The sequence below is a fragment of the Pelodiscus sinensis genome, chromosome 4 (genome assembly GCF_052426305.1).
Source record: "Pelodiscus sinensis isolate ZL-2025 chromosome 4, ASM5242630v1, whole genome shotgun sequence".
In the NCBI taxonomy this organism is placed as follows: domain Eukaryota; kingdom Metazoa; phylum Chordata; order Testudines; family Trionychidae; genus Pelodiscus; species Pelodiscus sinensis.
In genome coordinates this window covers 130,536,102-130,555,428 of record NC_143055.1, presented here as the reverse complement: position 1 = coordinate 130,555,428, position 19,327 = coordinate 130,536,102, and the positions used below count along the sequence as shown (strand labels likewise).

The 19,327-nt window shown below is 43.1% G+C and overlaps 1 long non-coding RNA gene across 1 annotated transcript in view; it reads left to right on the top strand.

Moving 5' to 3' along the window:
- LOC112546177 (uncharacterized) overlaps positions 1 to 19,327 on the top strand; it is a 47,817-nt gene that overhangs the window by 12,475 nt on the left and 16,015 nt on the right. The window contains exon 2 of the long non-coding RNA XR_012903952.2: positions 2,077 to 3,304. This is a non-coding gene — a long non-coding RNA (uncharacterized LOC112546177). The remainder of the gene's footprint in view (positions 1 to 2,076; positions 3,305 to 19,327) is intronic.

Below are 19,327 nucleotides of genomic sequence, written 5' to 3'. Positions count from 1 at the left end.
AAGGGAGAGCAGGGGGCATCCACATGCTGTCCCTTATGCTGCTTTCCTAATGTGGGAGGCAGGTCTATCCCTGTGGCAGCCAGTGCTGGCTGCCCAGATACTGCCAGAATGGGTGGAGGAGGCTAAGATCAAGCCAACCATCCTGTACTCCAGAGGCTGATGCCCTATCCCCAAGTTCACTCCATCTCCCTACCTTCTGAGGGTCCTTTATCTTGCTTTCCTAATGCGGGAGCCAGGTCTATCCCTGGGGCAGCCTGTCTTGGCTGTCCAGTGGCTCCCAGGGTAGCGGGACTTGAACCCACCCCACCCTCTGCTCCAGGGGCTGATGCCCTATCCCTAATTTCACTGGAGATCCCACTCCACCTCCCTGTCTTCAGCGGGTCTCTTATCCTGCTTTTCTAACACAGCAGCCTGTGTTGGCTGTCCAACTATGGGCAGGCTTTGAAGCCGCCACCACCCTGCGCTCTCCAGACAAATGCCCTATCCCCTAGACCACCCCGGAACTCACCCTACCTCACTATCTTCAGCAGGTTCCTTATCCTGCTTTCCAAATACGTGAACCAGCTCCATCCCTGGGGCAGCCTGTGTTGGCTGTCTGGCTGCTCCCAGGCTGGGTGGAAGGGGGGGGCCACAAGCCCCCGACCCTGCACTCTCCAGGCAAATGCCCTATCCCCTAGGCCACTCCAGAACCCACCTCATCTCCCTACCTTAAGGGCATCCCCTCCCACACTCCAAACGCCTTGGCCCAAGACCGGAACCTGCACCCCAACCCCCTATCCCCTCCTGGTGAAAGTGAATGAGATTCGGGGACGAAGGGGGATGGAGTGAACAGGGTGAGGCTTCAGAGTAGGGGTGGGGCATGGGCGAGGCCTCAGAGAAGCGGGGGAAGGAAGCCAGGCACGGGAATTTGGGTTTGAGGTAGATCTTACATTGCACTTAAATTGAAAAAGTGATCTCATGGTTAAGAAGGTTGGAGACCCCTGTTGTATGCTACCATCTTGTTCCTGTGCTTAGATGTCTGTATGCTCTATCACAATAGAGTGCCATCTTCTTAGTATGCAGACATTGTTACTGTGTTTGAGCAAGAATCTCAGTGACTTTTGTCCAACTTAGAATCAAATTAATTCATTTCTCCTAGTCATCACAGATTGTTTTTCGTACAAAATATGCTGGGTCTTTGATCAGTTCTTTTACCTGGAGAATGCCTTCATGAAAAAGCTGACAAGGTGGATGAGGAAATACCTTTAATTGAACCAACTTCTGCTGGTGGAAGGGACTAGCTTTCAAGCTTCACAGAGCTCTTCTTTAGGTCTGAAAAATGTAACCAGAGTGTCACAGCTAAATACAAGATGGGATAGATTGTTCAGTATAAGCAGTTAACATATGTTGCAAAAATGCTTCAAATGAAATAGACAGTGTCTCTGAATCATAGGACAAATGAGGATTAGTAAGTTCCAAATTGTTGTTAAGAGCCTAAATCCAATGTCTCTTTTGAAAACATGACACGTAGGCTATGTCTACACTACAGAGTTTTGCTGGCAGAGAGTATGCTAGTGAAGTGCTCATTAGCATTTGTCGCGCTGTCATTAGCATATTCTCTGCCCGAGGCTTTTTGCGCAAAAACAAGCAGTGTAGACGGATCTGTTTTGCACAAAAACTCCCTTTTGCGCAAGATCTGTATACCTCCTTTTTTGGAGCATAAGGATTTTGCGCAAAAGGGATCTGTCTACACTGCTTGTTTTTGTGCAAAAACCTCTTTCACAAAAAGCCTCAGGCAGAGAATATACCAATGACAGCGCAACAAATGCTAACGAGCGCTTCATTAGCATGCTCTCTGCCAGCAAAACCCTGTAATGTAGACATAGCCTTAGTGTTTAGTAGAGTTATGAATTCAAGTTACCTTGCTCATCTTTTGAAGTTTTTGTGTAGGTTTCCTTTGAGGACTAAGATTGAGAGGTCAGATATAGAATGATCACTCTGAAAAATGTTTGCCCACATATAAAACTGTTACCCACTTATGTTTAATGTTCTGTCCTGCCTTGTATTAAACCGTGATACTCTTGTTATCTTTTTCAGACCTGAAGAGGAGCTCTGTAAAATCCAAAAGCTTGCCTTTGTCACCAACAGAAATTGATCAAAGAAAAGGTATTCCCACACCCACTTTATTTCTCTTCTATGCTGGGACCGTTATGGCTACCAACAACACCTCAAAAATTCTGAACAGGATGTTTTGTACTGCATTATCTCTTCTCATATGAAATTTCAGTCTTTGGATCCCTATGCCAAAAAGACTCTGCCAATAGCCTGAACCTATAGGATGCTAACAATCAAAAATTTCCATGAAACAGAATGGTAGGAAATAGGATTCCTGAGAGAGCTGGCCTAGTTCATAATATGGACAACTGAGATTGGTTAAATAATAAATATGAACTTAATGCTGGTTGGAGAGCACTGGAATTATATGCTCCTTTTGCGCTGCCATGCTCAAGAAGTGAGATACCACAGGGAAGTGACTGTAAGATGCTGGAGTACAGGCAGCCTACCTAAGTGGGTGAAGTAAGACCTTTCCTGATGACTGTGGTGACAGGTTAATGAGAAGCAAAGATTCAGGGATCAAACACTGATCCAAGGGTGAAGCTGGAATCAGGGTTGGGGGTGAAGCTGAATATCAGAACCAGAATCAGAAGCTAAAGTCTAAGACTATAGGTAAGCCAGAATCATATTCAGAAGTACAGCCATGGGGTCAGAGCTGAGAGTTAGAAGTCAAAGTCTGAGCTGAAGAGAAAGCTGGAATCAGTCTGGGACACAGTTGAGAGCTGGAGCCAGGAGTCAGAAACCTAGACAGGAAAATTGGGGCTGAAGAAGGGCTTGGACCAAGGACTGGAAAAGAAAGCAGAAGTGAGAGACGTGTAAGCACAGCTGCAGGCATAGTATGTTTTGAGCAACCAGCACAACCATCTGAAGGGAGCTCATTGGGCCCAGCTCAAGTTGTCAGGTTGCCTACCGCCCAAGCTGAGAGCCACATGGCCCTCCTGTCAGTGATGGACTAGTTGCAATTCCCACATGGACTTCCTCATCAGCTCCAGGTACAGAGAGTTGAAACAGTCCCAACCTGAAGGAGGCAAATTCACAGATCACTGCAGCTGTCTTCAAGAGGACAGCACCAAAACTCTTTACTAGCAGAAAATGGCTGATTTTTTTATTACAATTGCCATTTTGGATGTTCAGGAGCAACAATGAATCCAAGAGAACCAAAAAGTTGCACACCACTTTGACAATTAGTGGTACGAATTCTCAGTTGAAGGTATGATTGAAGTTGTTGCCAGTTCTTCAAAGTGCTCATTTCTATCATAATCACCTCAGTCCTTTCTCAGAACCATGTTGCTACCCATAAGAACTTTCATAGCAATCAGGTAAGAGATTGGAGGGGTAAAGATGTTAAATTTAATTTAGCTCCTGAAAGAAAAAGCCTAGAACAAGTTCAAATTAACACTGTGGGGGTATGTCTACACTACCCTCCTAGTTCGCACTAGGAGGGTAATGTAGGCATACCGCACTTGCAAATGAAGCCCGGGATTTGAATTTCCCGGGCTTCATTTGCATAAGCGGGGAGCCGCCATTTTTAAAACCCCACTTGTTCGAACCCCGTGCAGCGCGGCTACACGGGGCTCGAACTAGGTAGTTCGGACTAGGATTCCTATTTCACGAGGTGTACCGGTAGTTCGGAATAGGAATCCTAGTCCGAACTACCTAGTTCGAGCCCTGTGTAGCCGCGCTGCACGGGGTTCGAACAAGCGGGGTTTTAAAAATGGCGGCTCCCCGCTTATGCAAATGAAGCCCGGGAAATTCAAATCCCGGGCTTCATTTGCAAGTGCGGTATGCCTACATTACCCTCCTAGTGTGAACTAGGAGGGTAGTGTAGACATACCCTGGGAGATGTCTTTTGTAATTTTAGTTCTTGTTGAGAGAGAGTTTTCAGAGTAGAGCAGGGGGGAAAGTAATGGTGGTTGGATACTTGTTGGAAGAGAGATGCATGGTGGCTTGCTGATTCAGTAACCTGGTGCAGATACAGTCAACTATGATCAGCTGGGGAAATTCAGACAATAGAATTGGTTTGAATATGTGAAAACACGCCGCTGATTTTGAACACTGTCTTTGGAAAAATTAGAATTTTCTGAATAATTCTTTTGGAAAGTTCCATTATCAATCATGAAACAAAAACAGATTATTTATATAACTTAGGGTGGGGTAGGGAAAAACGAGTAAAAACGTAGTTGTTGGGTTCCAGAGTTTTCTTGGACAGTAAAGCTACACTGGGCAAAATGAAACATCAAGTGACTGCAGATTCAAATTACAACAAAAAGGGTATTTGAAAGGAGTTCTGTTTATATCTATATTTAAAAAATGATTCTCAATTCCATAAACATTTATTTATTTTTAATTGTGTCAGCAGGATTAAATCCTGTTCTCTTTTCATAGAATCATAGAATAATAGGACTGGAAGGGACCTCAAGAGGTCATCGAGTCCAGCCCCCCACCCTCAAGGCAGGACCAAGCTCCGTCTACACCATCCCTGACAGATGGCTATCCAACCTGTTCTTAAATATCTCCAGAGAGGGAGATTCCACCACCTCCCTTGGCAATTTATTCCAATATTTGACTACCCTGACAGTTAGGAATTTTTTCCTAATGTCCAATCTAAACCTCCCCTGCTGCACTTTAAGCCCATTACTCCTTGTCCTGTCCTCAGAAACCAAGAGGAACAAATTTTCTCCTTCCTCCTTGTGACACCCTTTTAGATATTTGAAAACCGCTATCATGTCCCCCCTTAATCTTCTTTTTTCCAAACTAAACAAGCCCAGTTCATGAAGCCTGGCTTCATAGGTCATGTTCTCTAAACCTTTAATCATTCTTGTCGCTCTTCTCTGTACCCTTTCCAATTTTTCCACATCTTTCTTGAAATGTGGCGCCCAGAACTGGACACAATACTCCAGCTGAGGCCTAATTAGCGCAGAGTAGAGTGGCAGAATGACTTCACGAGTTTTGCTTACAACACACCTGTTGATACAACCTAGAATCATATTTGCTTTTTTCGCAACAGCATCACACTGTTTTGAAACTGGAGAATTAATACCTTAACATGAACATATAAAAATTTAATAAGTATTTAAAGAAAAGAGACAATTCACTATAAGAATACATAATACTTGATACAATCATGTATGGTGTTGTATAATACTGACCTAATATATGTAAAGTAGATACATTTACATTTTGTTAGTTAAATAAGAAAATTAGCATTTTTTTTCAAAAAGGCACTGATCCCACACTCAAGAAATAGAGAGGAATCTGTTCAGGATATGCAGAAAATGTAAAACGCACAAATCAGTAACCCACAGATACATTTGTAGCTGATGAGAAGGAACATTGAAAGTGCCAAACAAATTAAATTATTTGGGATCATCTGTGCTGGAGTGGGGAGCATGAAGGGACTGGGATGCTGGCAAGGGGCTAGAATAGAGAGTCATGCTGTTGACAGAAGAGGGAATGTGAAAGAAGCTTCTGAAATGGTGAGGACTCCCTCTCTGATTAATATAATTCATACCTCTCATTTTTCTTTGAGTGGTCCCCGTTGGTGCTCCACTCGTGGTGTTGGGCTCGCCCCGGCACTGCGGATCGGAGACTTGCATAGCCGTGCTCTGCTGGACTGCGCATATGCAAGCAATGGTTTGCACCGTTCGCGCCTTTAATTTGTTGCGCATAGTCCGGCCGCCACTCAGTTCCTTCCAAAAGCCCTCGGTCATGGACGGAGCTCCATCTCTCCCTCAGGGTTTCTCCTTACCTCTGATCTGTAAATAGTTAGTAGCATATCAAGTTTAATTTACCCTTAGCTGTTTCTTGTTCTTGTTCAACATTCTTCCTAAAAAAAAAAATATTTTTACTCAACGGAAAGTAGACTCTCCGTGAGGAATGCCTGGTTCCCCAGGCTTTAAGAAATGTACACTCTGCCAGGAGCCCATGCCAATGTCAGATGGGTATGAGGTATGCATACGATGCTTGGGAGAAGCACACATACCACAGCGGTGTCAGCACTGCTGTAAGCTGACAGCCAGAGCCATAAAGGCTGGGAGAGGCACTTGAAAATGCTTTCAATGGATAAGGCATTACAGCTTGCTGAGTTGTCTACCCCTTCTGGGTACTACTTCTAGCAGCAAAACATCTGCCCCCAAAAAGTCCAAGCCGTCCCCAACCCGGTCTCTCTCAGAGGCTCTTAGTACTGGACAGGGCTTGAAAGATGGTCCAGGCATGTCAGGGACAGCCCCTGCAGGGTCTCAACAGGTGCTGGACACCAAAGGAAAAAACCTCCGCCTGTGGCACCGAGAGCGCAATCGGCACCGGTGTCATCGGCACTGCGAAAACTGACAGCCGCAATAGTGGCACCGGGTGCATCGGTGCCGGCAGCAGGAACAGCCTCAGTGCCTGAGCACCGGTGCCGCCTGCACCGGCAACTTTTAAGCCTCAGACCATAACCTCACCGGTGCCGGAGCAAGTGCGCTTGGCACCGCATTCTCCGGCACCACTGCAGAGGAATATCACAGCTGCACCGGAGGAAGCTCTTGCACATACGATCTTGCATCCAGGGCTCGTTTCTCCTTCCCCAACTTTCTCTCTGGGGCCATCCGCCTCCCCGCAATTACGTCATCGGCATCACAATTGGGCACACAGCCCAGTATCTCCCAGTTGTTACTCCTGCTATAGGGAGCCAAAATATATAGAGAAGAGGCTGTCTCTCTCATGGTCCCTATTGACACGGCGTTCATTACATTCTTCATGATCGCCTATCCGATCACCAAGGTGTCATTACTATACAAGGCACAGTAGTGTGTTATCTTCTCAGCACTCATCCCCAGCACACTCAGAACGATACTATGGTCACTACCATAGGGCATGCTATGACCCTACCCATCACAATCAGACCTCCCAGTGCTACAGGAGACGCACATGTTGTTGTTCATCTCCCGATTCTTGACACTTACCTCTAGTGCCTCAACGTGATCATTCAACACCTCCTCCTCCAAAGAGCCTAGTGGTTCAGTTGGAACAGTTGAAACCAGAAGAGGGACAATTGTCTGACCCAGAGGACTCTCAACAGGGCACATCGCCAACAGACCACTCATCCTCTCCAGACAAGGCGGTGATCCCAGGTGACGTCTCCTCACTAGATGACCTGAAACAATTTCAGGATCTCTTCAAATGTGTTGCAGATAACCAGGAGGTACAGTTAGCGGATATTCGAATGAAACAACACCACCTGTTGAAAAACCTACACCCACTCTACTTTATGCCTTCCCGCCGGTGGTCCTTGTACCCAGGATCATAGAAAAAATCACAATGGACGCAGCTCGCATGATCCTCATGGCTCCAGCTTGGGCTTGCCAACCATGATACTCGATGCTTCACCAGTTGTCGATCAAAACCCCATACCATCTTCCCGTTGCGCTGAACCTACTAACTCAACGGAACGGCTCTCTACGGCACCCGAGACCCAAAATCCTACATTTGACTGCTTGGATGCTAAGTGGTTCACAACATCTGAGAACCTCTGTTCCGATCCAGTCAAACATGTACTAATGTCCAGCAGTAAGGGCTCTACACGGGCCACATATTCTGCTAAGTGGACTAGATTTCAGGCTTGATGTGTCGAGAATGATATCGACCCCCATACTTCACCATTGCATAAGATACTCGATTATATACTATATCTACAACAAGGGGGTCTATCTATAGCTTCCTTACGAGTACATCTAGCAGTGATTACTGCCTTTCACCACACGATAGACAGTTTTCCCTTGTTTTCTCATCCCATGACAAAACAGTTTCTGAGGGGGCTTATGAATCTTAACCTACCGCGGAGGCCTTCACCTTCATGGAATCTCGATTTGGTGCTAGATACGTTGACACGTCCCCCATTCGAACCATTGGCTACAACTTCACTGCACCTGCTTACACTTAAGTCTCTCTTTTTACTAGCCTTAACTTCAGCACATAAAGTGAGCGAGCTGGCAGCCCTCATGTCATCATCGCCTTATACCGTATTTACAAAAGACTTGGTCACATTAAGGTCTCACCCAGCATTCCTTCCTAAAGTATGCTCGGACTTTCATATCAACAAACCCATTGTGCTTCCATGCTTCTGCCCCAAATCACATAGGTCATAATGTGAGGCAACTCTACATACTCTTGATGTATGCAGGACTCTTGCTTTCTATATGGACAGAACGCGAGATTTCCACAGAACTGACTACCTTATGGTTTCACTGGAGGCCCGTTCCTAGGGGCAACCATCGTCCTCCCAACGCATCGCAAATTTAATAGTGAAATGCATTACTACATGCTATTCTCTACGTAACAAACCACTCCTAGCCCAACCTAAAGCCCACTCCACGAGAGCAGTGGGCACATCTACAGCTTTCTTAAGAGGAGTACCGTTTTGGGACATTTGCCGAGCAGCTACGTGGTGCTCCAATGAAACTTTCATGAGACATTATGCAATACTGCATCACTGGGCTTCAGACTCCTCGGTGGCAGCGGCAGTACTCCTTCCTGTTAATAAACTGTAATTCTGAACTGTGTTTCTGGTGTGGGTACTTCTCCAAAGTCACCACAAGTGGAGCACCCACGAGAACCACTTGAAGAAGAAGTTACTCATCTTCGTGCAGTAATGATGGTTCTTCGAAATGTGTCACCGTGGGTGCTCCATGACCCGCCCTCCTCCCCGCTTCAGAATTGACTCTTTATCATTACAAATGCTTGAGCGGCTGGGAGGAACTGAGCGGGGGCTGGACCGTGCACAACAGATCAAAGGTGCGAATGGTGCGAGCCACTGCTTGCGCATGAGCGTTCCAGTGGAGCACGGCTATGCAAGTCTCCAATCTATGGCACTGGGATGAGCCTGACACCACGAGTTGAGCACCCATGGGGACACATCTAAAAGAACCATCGTTACTGCATGAAGGTGAGTAACTTCTTACTGTGTGAAATGCAAGGCCAGAAAACATAAGGGCAGATTTCTCTCTACTATAGTTCCATTCCAAGAATAGCTTCTTTGAAAGCAGTAGACCTTCTTTTTTTCCTCTATGCATATTGAGTGCAGCAATGAAGATAATAAGAATCAGTCATACCTTCTTATTTAACTCACCTGGACCAAGAACTTGACTCTTTGTCAGGCCTTGCTGGGAACTTCTAAAATTTTTCTTCATTTAAATTGTGGAAAAAACCATTTGATGATTCAATTAAAAATTAATCATAAATATTGTTTTTTTTCCTGGGGAGATTTTCATAAGCATCAGCCTCACTTTATACTCTTCAATTGAGTTTCAAGAATTCAACTATTTTTTAAATAAATATTCACTTTAATCAGGGGTGGGGAACCTCAGGCCCAGTGGCCAGATGCAGCCCCCGAAGCTCAGGGCTTCCCCCAGCACTGGGGAGTCTGTGCTGGCACTCCAGCCCCCTCGCCATTCCTTCATGGGGCTGGAGCACACAAAATCTACTAGTCTGGGCCCCCCTAGGCTGTGATGTGCAAGGGGAATGCGGGGAGTGTCTTTCTCTTTCTCAGTCAGGGGCCACGTCAGTGAAAGGTTGAGGATTTTTTGTTTCTCACTTGTGTGTAGCTCTCGATTGATTTTTCTGTGGGTCAGTGGCCCCAACCCAAAAAAGGTTCCCCACCCCAACTTAAATAATTACAGCAAAAATGTATTTAGTGGCATTAGTGTCTTCCAGCTCCAAAAAATCCCTTGTACAACTAGTAATTTGTTGTTTATAATTAATAGATAATTCTTTAGCTTCTAGTGTTGGCAACCAATGAGCAAAAGTTTCCGGTGTTCTTTTCAGTTATTCCTCTATATTTTGTATGTTTCAAACTATCTCTTTACAAATGGGTGTTTATTATTGAGCATATTTATTATCATAATACCTGGGGACCAATCAAGAATGCCCCTTGCATTAGTTACTATACAAAACAAAACAAAACAAAACAAAATTCTGACCAGAAATCTACTTTCCAGGTATACCAACTTAGCTCAACAAAAATGACCACAAGTGTTAAGTGACATGCAACAACTGATTTCTGGTCAAAGGCTTTGTGATCTCATGGTTTGGCCTAGCCTAGGTTAATATATTCAGATGATTCAAATGGTTTTACAAGCTACAGCATATACTTCCTATATATTGCAAGTGTATGTTCTATATATTTTTGCTTAATACTTTCGCCCAATATTGTACAGACATGAACTTTTACAGTGCTTTTTTTGTTTAAAAAAAAGTGCCGGTACTAGGGTTGCCAGATGGTTTAAAAATATGATAATTTGTTTAGGAAAAAAAAGTGCTAGGGAGTAACCAGGGAGACCTGAGAGGTGGGGGCCCCTTTAATTGCCGTGTTTCCTGAGCGGGCTTGTGTCCGGCACAAGTGCTTCCAGGGCCGGCTGGGGACTGTGCGGAGAGAAAGCGGCGAGTGCTCCCAAAAAAAGTTGATGGTATGCTGTACCACTGCGTACCATCACAAAAAAAGCACTACAGTTTTAAGAAGGAAACTAATGCTTTTAGGAACTAGCAGCACTTTTAACCAGTTAGAGACAATTATTAAATACATGGGAGAATTTATTTATGATTCCAGTGCCATTAGCTGGTTTTGCTCTTAGGTCACGAACTCCTGTTCCAGTAACAATATACAACTGCTGAAATGGTGGTAAAAATCCAGAGTTGCACAATAATATACTTCCTGACCCCAAACTAATCTGCTAAACAAGTTGCAATAATGAACATATGACCAGGAAGGGAGAAAAGGAGAAGATAAAAGTATGTCTAAGAGCAATCATTGATCCACTATTTTTAAGCATACTAAAAATAATAGGAAAGTAGCCTCAGGGAAGTAAAATCAGTGTTTCGGAGCCAAGAAAGGACTATTTATGTCAATCTTTTGGCTCAAACTATTGCCAGTACAAACATTTGAAAGATTATCCCTTTGACAGGTTGGGTTTGCACATGTCCATTCTGTCTCTAAGGGCTCAAGTGATAATGCTCAAAACCATCCCTGTGCAAAAATTAGCATGAATATGCTGAATCTGTGCTGAATATGTGTCAATTGGAGCCTCCTCCCATATCTCTGTTTTCCTGTCTTGTCCTCTTTGTATTTTGTTCTTTGGTGCTTATTTTAAAAATCTGTGCTTGTTATGTGAAGATGACATTTTCATTGAAAAGGACAACATCTTTCTCTTTGTCCATCCAAACTCAGAGCCCTGAGATTTGATACTTATCCCTTCTCTGATCAAGTGAGGTTAACCATAGCTCCTCTTGGAATTCATTAGTGCTTCTCCTGTCATGAGACACATAGAAAGGTTGCTACATAACTGGGTGAGGCCCTTCCCCAAGGTGTGAATGCGGTTTGTGCTCAGCAAATCCCAGCATTTATGGGTGTAGTATTTAGATCTTTTATTTACATTATAAACAATTATTTTCACTGAAAGTAGGAAGTGATGCAAAAAGGAATGGTTTGTTATTTTGAAATTAGTTTCAAGAGACTTTATGGTGTTTTAGCATATGTTGAAGCAGAAACTCCAAAGGAAAACAAATCAGCATAACTATCTTACAACATCAGTAAGCCCAGACTGCCAATATTTAAAAAAAATATTTAGAGTTTGTTGTTTTTTCTTTGTTCACGTAAAGAGCATCCAGCACTTTCAGGGTTCAAAGGAGGTATCATTAATTGTGTCCTCCAGGGTTATATAGTTGACCCGTGCCCAGAAATTAATTACATATTTCACTCCATTAGCAATTTCAATGTGCCTAATCTACATCTCTCTGTCGACAGAGAGGTGTAGTCTAGATACACCCCTACTGAGCTAAGAGTGAATTTGGCAATACTGTACTAAATTTGAATGATAAAAATTGGAAGAATTCAGACTGATGCGGCAATGATTTTAGTAGCATACAAAATAGTTTAAAATTAATTTCTCAATACTACTTCATAAGCTACTGCATAGCTATAAACAGGGAAAACATAAAGGGGTTATCTTTTTTTGCCTTGGAAACTTTTTGTTATACTGATTTAAAAGATTTTGTAAGAAAGAAATAACTTTTAGAAGTTGTATAGAAATATTGTCTATAAAAGAAAAGGAAAATAATTTTGAATGCCACTATACAATAGTTTGAAAGAACAGAAAAGTCTGTGAGATTCTGACAGCTCAAGGTAGTTTAAAAAGCATCTGAACATATCTTTGAGGTTCTCCTATCACTACTTATGTCTTCATTGCAGTATCATGTAAGATAGAATATGAAAACATTACTGTGGAGGAGCAAACCAAATGTACCAATTACTACCCATGGGAATCCCAAATTTCATTGTTAGCCATATAGCAAATAATTTGAATCTGAAAGGAGAAAAATGTCATTAGTTCAGTGAGAGTAAATGGCTAAGAGAGGTTATTAGAAACTGACCAGAAATAAAGGAACAAGGACTCAGGGCTTGTCTTCACATATAGTTCAACTGCAGTGCCATTTTATTGAAGATGCCACTACATCATCAGGAGAGCTGCCAGCACAGTTAATCTACCTGCCAAGTTTCTATGTCCACATAGCTTCTTTCTGCATAGTACTGTCTACATGGGGAGTTAGGTTGGTATAACTACATTGTTCAAAAGTGTGGGTTTTTCATACCCCATGAACAATGATGTTATACCGATGCAGGTCTGTAGTGTATTCTTTCCTAAAACTCTGAAACAAGGGAAGATATCAGGCCAGTAGGCTGAGGTAGCAGGAACTATATATGTTCATTATTTGTCTTGAGATAATCAAGGAAAACATGTCTCTTTTCCGGTATTTCTTACACTATTCAATACAAGTGTTGCAATGCAGGGAGATTCCTCTATCATCACCAGCCAGTTGCTCTTATCTAACAAGTTATGATATCCCTTTAAATCACCTTGCTACAAGTTGAATTGTAGCCTCCTATATACACTGAAATTGATTTTCATCTTTTGATTCCAGGACTTGAAGACAGCAGCACAACTGACCTATGCTGAGTCAGGTCTCCCATCCAACTTGGGAGATCAACTAGCTACTCTTCCCTATTCAGTTGTGAAGGCTGTCTCCAATACAAAGGGGGAAATTCTTCCATGAAGATTATGCAGCCCAATGGAGGTTAAAGCACTTCAACAGGATTACAAGCATCAAACTCGATGCAGAATTTGTTCAAAGACATTTTCCAGCATTAAGATGTGTCTAGTTTTTAGGATAGCCAAGTAAAGGGGAATCTCTTTTCCATGTACAAAATCCTGTGTTGTAGTAAGTGAAAGCCAGCCCATATGACAATATCTCAGACAGTTACTTTGTGAATATAATGAACCTAACATAAGAACGGCCATACTGGGTCAAATTAGTAGTCCATCTAGCCCAGTATCCTGTCTTCTAACAGTGGCCAGTGTCAGAGGCCCCAAAGGGAATGAACAGAACAGTGGAATTAGTCATTCATCCTCTTGTTATCCAATCTGAGCTTCTAATAATCAGAGATTAAGAGCATGAGGTTGTGCCCCTGACCGTCTTGGCTAATAACCATTGATAGATCTCTCTTCCATGAACTTAGCTAAGGGCTTCTCTACACTTTAAATGCTATAGTAGCACAGCTGCACCATTGCAACTACACTATGATAGCACTTCACTGTAGACACTACCTATCCCATCATCTTAGGTAGGCTGATAGAAGAATGCTTCCATCAACTCAACATTGTCCACATGGGGACTTAAATTGGCTTAACAGTATTGCTCAGGGAGTGTGACTTTTTCACATCTGTGGCCAGTATAGTTAAACTCGCCTAATTTTCTAAAGTAGACCAGGCTCTAAAGGGTTGAGTACTGTATTGGTTCCCCACACAAACACACATACACAAAGCTGCCCTATATATATATATATATGAAGATCAGCCAGTCTGTTGTGCATTCTGGCCCTATTCTTCCCACTGCCTCCCCACATCTCTGGTACATTTAGTCTCCATGTGCTGGCACTTTTATTATGCAGAATGATAGAGGACTCCCCAGGCAGGGAGGAGTCCTTGGCTGCTTGCTTGAGGCTGTTTTAAAAGACCTTTGCACCACTCCAGTAGTGCTTAAAGCACTCATATAATCATAGAATCATAGAATACTAGGACTGGAAGGGACCTCAAGAGGTCATTGAGTCCAGTCCCCTGCCCTCATGGCAGGAGCAAATATTGTCTAGATCATCTCTGATAGACATTTATCTAACCTACTCTTAAATATCTCCAGAGATGGGGATTCCACAACCTCCCTGGGCAATTTATTCCAGTGTTTAACCTCCCTGACAGGAACTTTTTCCTAATGTCCAACCTGAACCTCCCTTGCTGCAGTTTAAGCCCATTGCTTCTTGTTCTATCCTCAGAGGCCTAGATGAACAAGTTTTCTCCCTCCTTCTTATGACACCCTTTTAGATACCTGAAAACGGCTATCATGTCCCCCCTCAGTCTTCTCTTTTCTAAACTAAACAAACCCAGTTCTTTCAGCCTTCCTTCATAGGTCATGTTCTCTAGATCTTTAATCATTCTTGTTGCTCTTCTCTGGACCCTCTCCAATTTCTCCACATCTTTCTTGAAATGCGGTGCCCAGAACTGGACACAATACTCTAACTGAGGCCTAACCAGCGCAGAGGAGAGCAGAAGAATGACTTCTCATGTCTTGCTCACAACACACCTGTTAATGCATCCCAAAATCATGTTTGCTTTTTTTGCAACAACATCACGCTGCTGACTCATATTCAGCTTGTGGTCCACTATAACCCCTAGATCCCTTTCTGCCGTACTCCTTCCTAGACAGTCGCTTCCCATTCTGTACGTGTGATACTGATTGTTCCTAAGTGGAGCACTTTACATTTGTCTTTATTAAACTTCATCCTGTTTACCTCAGACCAATTTTCCAATTTGTCCAGATCATTTTGAATTGTGACCCTATCCTCCAGAGCAGTCGCAACCCCTCCCAGCTTGGTATCATCTGCAAACTTAATAAGTGTACTTTTTATGCCTCAGATTTATGCACATGTGTACTTTCTATATACTCAGAGAGGACCAGGGATCTGGCCTTTTAAGTGTTTGATTTAGCTTGTGGAAACAAACTAAGCATTAAATGGAGACACCTACAACATACCCAAGACACATCATAGTTTTGTACTGTAATTGATTTTCTCCAGCATTGCCCAGGAATGTAGTAAAAATACCATTTGGTAATTAGAAATTGGGTTTAGATAAATGAATTGACTTTTAAACTTTTAAAGGAGCTAAGGGAGGTAGAGAGCTATGTTGATGAGACTTTCCGGGACACTGTAGTACTGTCCCACCTCCAGTCTGAGAGCCCCAGTGCTCTTAAGGAGGATGAAAGTCTCAAGGGAACAGAGCATTCAGTGGGAGAAGAGGGAAACCATCCCGTAGTTGGGACCCTCCTCCCAGAGGATGTTGCGGTATCCTCTCGCACTGAGGATACCTCTGAGGGGGAGGGAATGCCAGTTAGGAAGAGTCAGGTGTTAGTAGTGGGTGATTAGATTGTTAGAAACATAGATAGTTGGGTTTGTGATGACCGGGAGAACCGTATGGTCACTTGCCTGCCTGGTGCGAAGGTTGCGGATCTCTCGAGGCATCTAGATAGACTTATGTGTAGTGCTGGGGAGGAGCCGGTGGTCGTGGTACATGTAGGTACCAATGACATAGGGAAGGGTAGGAAAGATGTCCTGGAGGCCAAATGTAGGCTGCTAGGAAAGAGACTGAAATCCAGGACCTCTATGGTGGCATTCTCGGAAATGCTTCCAGTTCCACACGCAGGGCCAGGTAGGCAGGCAGAGCTTCACAGTCTCAATGAGTGGATGAGATGATGGTGTACGGAAGAGGGGTTTAGATTTATTAGGAACTGGGGACACTTTTGGGAGAGGGGGAGCCTATACAGGAAGGATGGGCTCCACCTAAACCAGGGTGGAACCAGACTGCTGGCACTAAACATTAAAAAGGCCGTAGAGCAGTTTTTAAACTAAGAGATGGAGGAAAGCCGATTGGTGCGGAGATGCACGTAAATCGGAGGGAGACTTCTCTTAGAGGAGAATCCATTGATAGAGATTCTCTAAGCTGTAGTCAGAAAGAGAGGAGGGGAGAGGGCAAACCATGGGCCAGAGCAGACAAACAACTGCATACAAAGGAATCCAATGCATCAGGGAAGGGCAGACAGGTAAGCAGTGGCAAATTTTTAAAGTGCTTGTACTCAAATGCTAGGAGTCTGACTAATAAGATGGGTGAACTAGAGTACCTCGTATTAAATGAGGTGATTGACATAATAGGAATCACTGAAACCTGGTGGAATGAAGAAAATCTGTGGGACACAATCATACCGGGATATAAGATATATAGAAAGAGTAGAGCAGGCGGGTGGGTGGCCGAGTGGCACTGTACGTGAAAGATAATGTAGAATCAAATGAAATAAAAATATTAAGTGAATCAACATGTTCAATAGAATCGCTATGGATAGTAATTCCATGCTCCAATAATAAGAAATTAGCAGTAGGGATATCTTACCGACCACCTGACCAGGACAGCGATACTGACATTGAAATGCTAAGGGAGATTAGAGAGGCTACCAAAATAAAGAACTCTATAATAATGGGGGATTTTAATTACCCCCATATTGACTGGATACATGTCACCTCAGGAAGAGAAGAAGAGATAAAATTTCTCAATGGCTTAAATGACTGCTTCTTGGAGCAGCTGGTGCAGGAACCCACAAGGGGAGAGGCAATTCTCGATTTAGTCCTGAGTGGAGTGCAGGATCAGGTCCAGGATATAACGGTTACCGGACCGCTTGGGAATAGTGACCATAATATAATAACATTCAACATTCCTGTGTTGGGAAGAACACCTCAGCAGTCCAGCACCCTGGCATTTAATTTCAAAAAGGGGAATTACACAAAAATGAGGAGGTTAGTTAAACAGAAATTAAAAGGCACAGTGACTAGAGCCAAATCCCTGAAAGCTGCATGGAAACTTTTTAAAGACAACATAATAGAGGCCCAACTTAAATGTATACCCCAAATTAAAAAACATAGCAAGAGACCTAAAAAAGAGTCACCGTGGCTTAACCACCATGTAAAAGAAGCAGTGAGGGACAAAAAGGTATCTTTTAAGAAGTGGAAGTCCAATCATAGTGAGATAAATAGAAAAGAACATAAACACTGTCAAATCAAATGTAAAAATGTAATAAGAAAAGCAAAAAAGATTTTGAGGAACAGCTAGCCAAAAACTGAAAAAGAAATAACAAAATGTTTTTAAGTACATTAGAAGCAGGAAGCCTGCTAAAAAACCTGTGGGTCCCCTAGATGATCGAGCTATAAAAGGAGCAATCAAGGACGATAAAGCCATTGCGGAGAAACTAAATGATTTCTTTGCTTCAGTCTCCACGGCTGAGGACGTAGGGGAGAATCTGCACCGTCCTTTGTGGATGATGAATCTGAGGAACTGTCCTGGATTGAAGTTTCATTAGAGGAGGTTTTGGAACAAATAGAAAAACTTAATGTTAACAAATCTCTGGGACCGGATGGCATTCATCCAGGGTTCTAAAAGAACTCAAATGGAAAATTGCTGAGTTATTATCTGTGGTTTGTAACCTATCCTTTAAATCGGCTACCGTACCTAATGACTGGAAGGTAGCCAACGTGACACCAATATTTAAAAAGGGCTCTAGAGGCGATCCTGGCAATTACAGACCGGTAAGTCTAATTTCAGTACCGGGCAAATTAGTCGAAACAATAGTAAAGAATAAAATTGTGAAGCATGTAGAAGAACATAATTTGTTGGACAAAAGTCAGCATGGTTTCTGTAAAGGGAAATCCTGTCTTACTAATCTGTTAGAGTTCTTTGAAGAGGTTAACAAACATGCGGACAAGGGGGATCCAGTAGATATAGTATACTTGGATTTTCAGAAAGCCTTTGACAAGGTCCCTCACCAAAGGCTCTTGTGTAAATTACATGGCCATGGAATAAGAGGGAAGGTCCTTTCTTGGATTGAGAACTGGTTAAAAGACAGGAAACAAAGGGTAGAAATAAATGGTAAATTTTCAGATTGGAGAGGGGTAACTAGTGGTGTACCCCAAGGGTCAGTCCTGGGACCAATCCTTTTCAACTTATTCATAAATGATCTGGAGAAAGGGGTAAGCAGTGAGGTAGTAAAGTTTGCAGATGATACAAAACTGTTTAGGATAGTCAAGACAGAAGCAGACTGTGAGGGACTCTAAGAAGATCTCACCACACTGAGTTATTGGGCAACAAAATGGCAAATGAAATTTAATGTGGATAAGTGTAAAGTAATGCACATCGGGAAAAATAACCCCAACTATACGTACAGTATGATGGGGGCTAATTTGGCTACGACAAATCAGGAAAGAGATCTTGGAGTTATCGTGGACAGTTCTCTGAAAACTTCCACACACTGTGCAGCGGCGGTCAAAAAGGCAAATAGGATGCGAGGAATTATTAGGAAAGGGATAGAAAATAAGACCCAGAATATCTTACTGCCCCTGTATAAAACTATGGTACGTCCACATCTTGAATACTGTGTACAGATGTAGTCTCCTCACCTCAAAAAAGATATTTTGGCCTTGGAAAGGGTTCAGAAAAGGGCAACTAAAATGATTAGGGGTTTGGAACGGGTCCCATATGAGGAGAGGTTAAAGCGACTGGGACTTTTCAGTTTAGAAAAGAGGAGACTGAGGGGGAATATGATAGAGGTATATAAAATCATGAGTGTGGAGAGGGCCGATAAAGAAAAGTTATTTATTAGTTCCCTAAATAGAAGAACTAGAGGACACCAAATGAAATTAATGGGGAGCAGGTTTAAAACTAATAAAAGAAAGTTCTTCTTCACACAGCGTGTAGTCAGCCTCTGAAACTCCTTGCCAGAGGAGGCTGTGAAGGCTAGGACTATAATAGAGTTTAAAGAGAAGCTAGATAAATTCATGGAGGTTAGGTCCATAAAAAGCTATTAGCCAGGGGATAAAATGGTGTCCTTGGCCTCTGTTTGTCAGAGGCTGGAGAGGGATGGCAGGAGACAAATCACTTGATCATTGTCTTCGGTCCACCCTCTCTGGGGCATCTGGTGCTGGCCACTGTCGGTAGACAGGATACTGGGCTAGATGGACCTTTGGTCTGACCCAGTATGGCCGTTCTTATGTTCTTATGTAAAGTTTATTTTATCTTTTATCTTCTAAACCTAAACATAATGTTCAGAGGGGAAA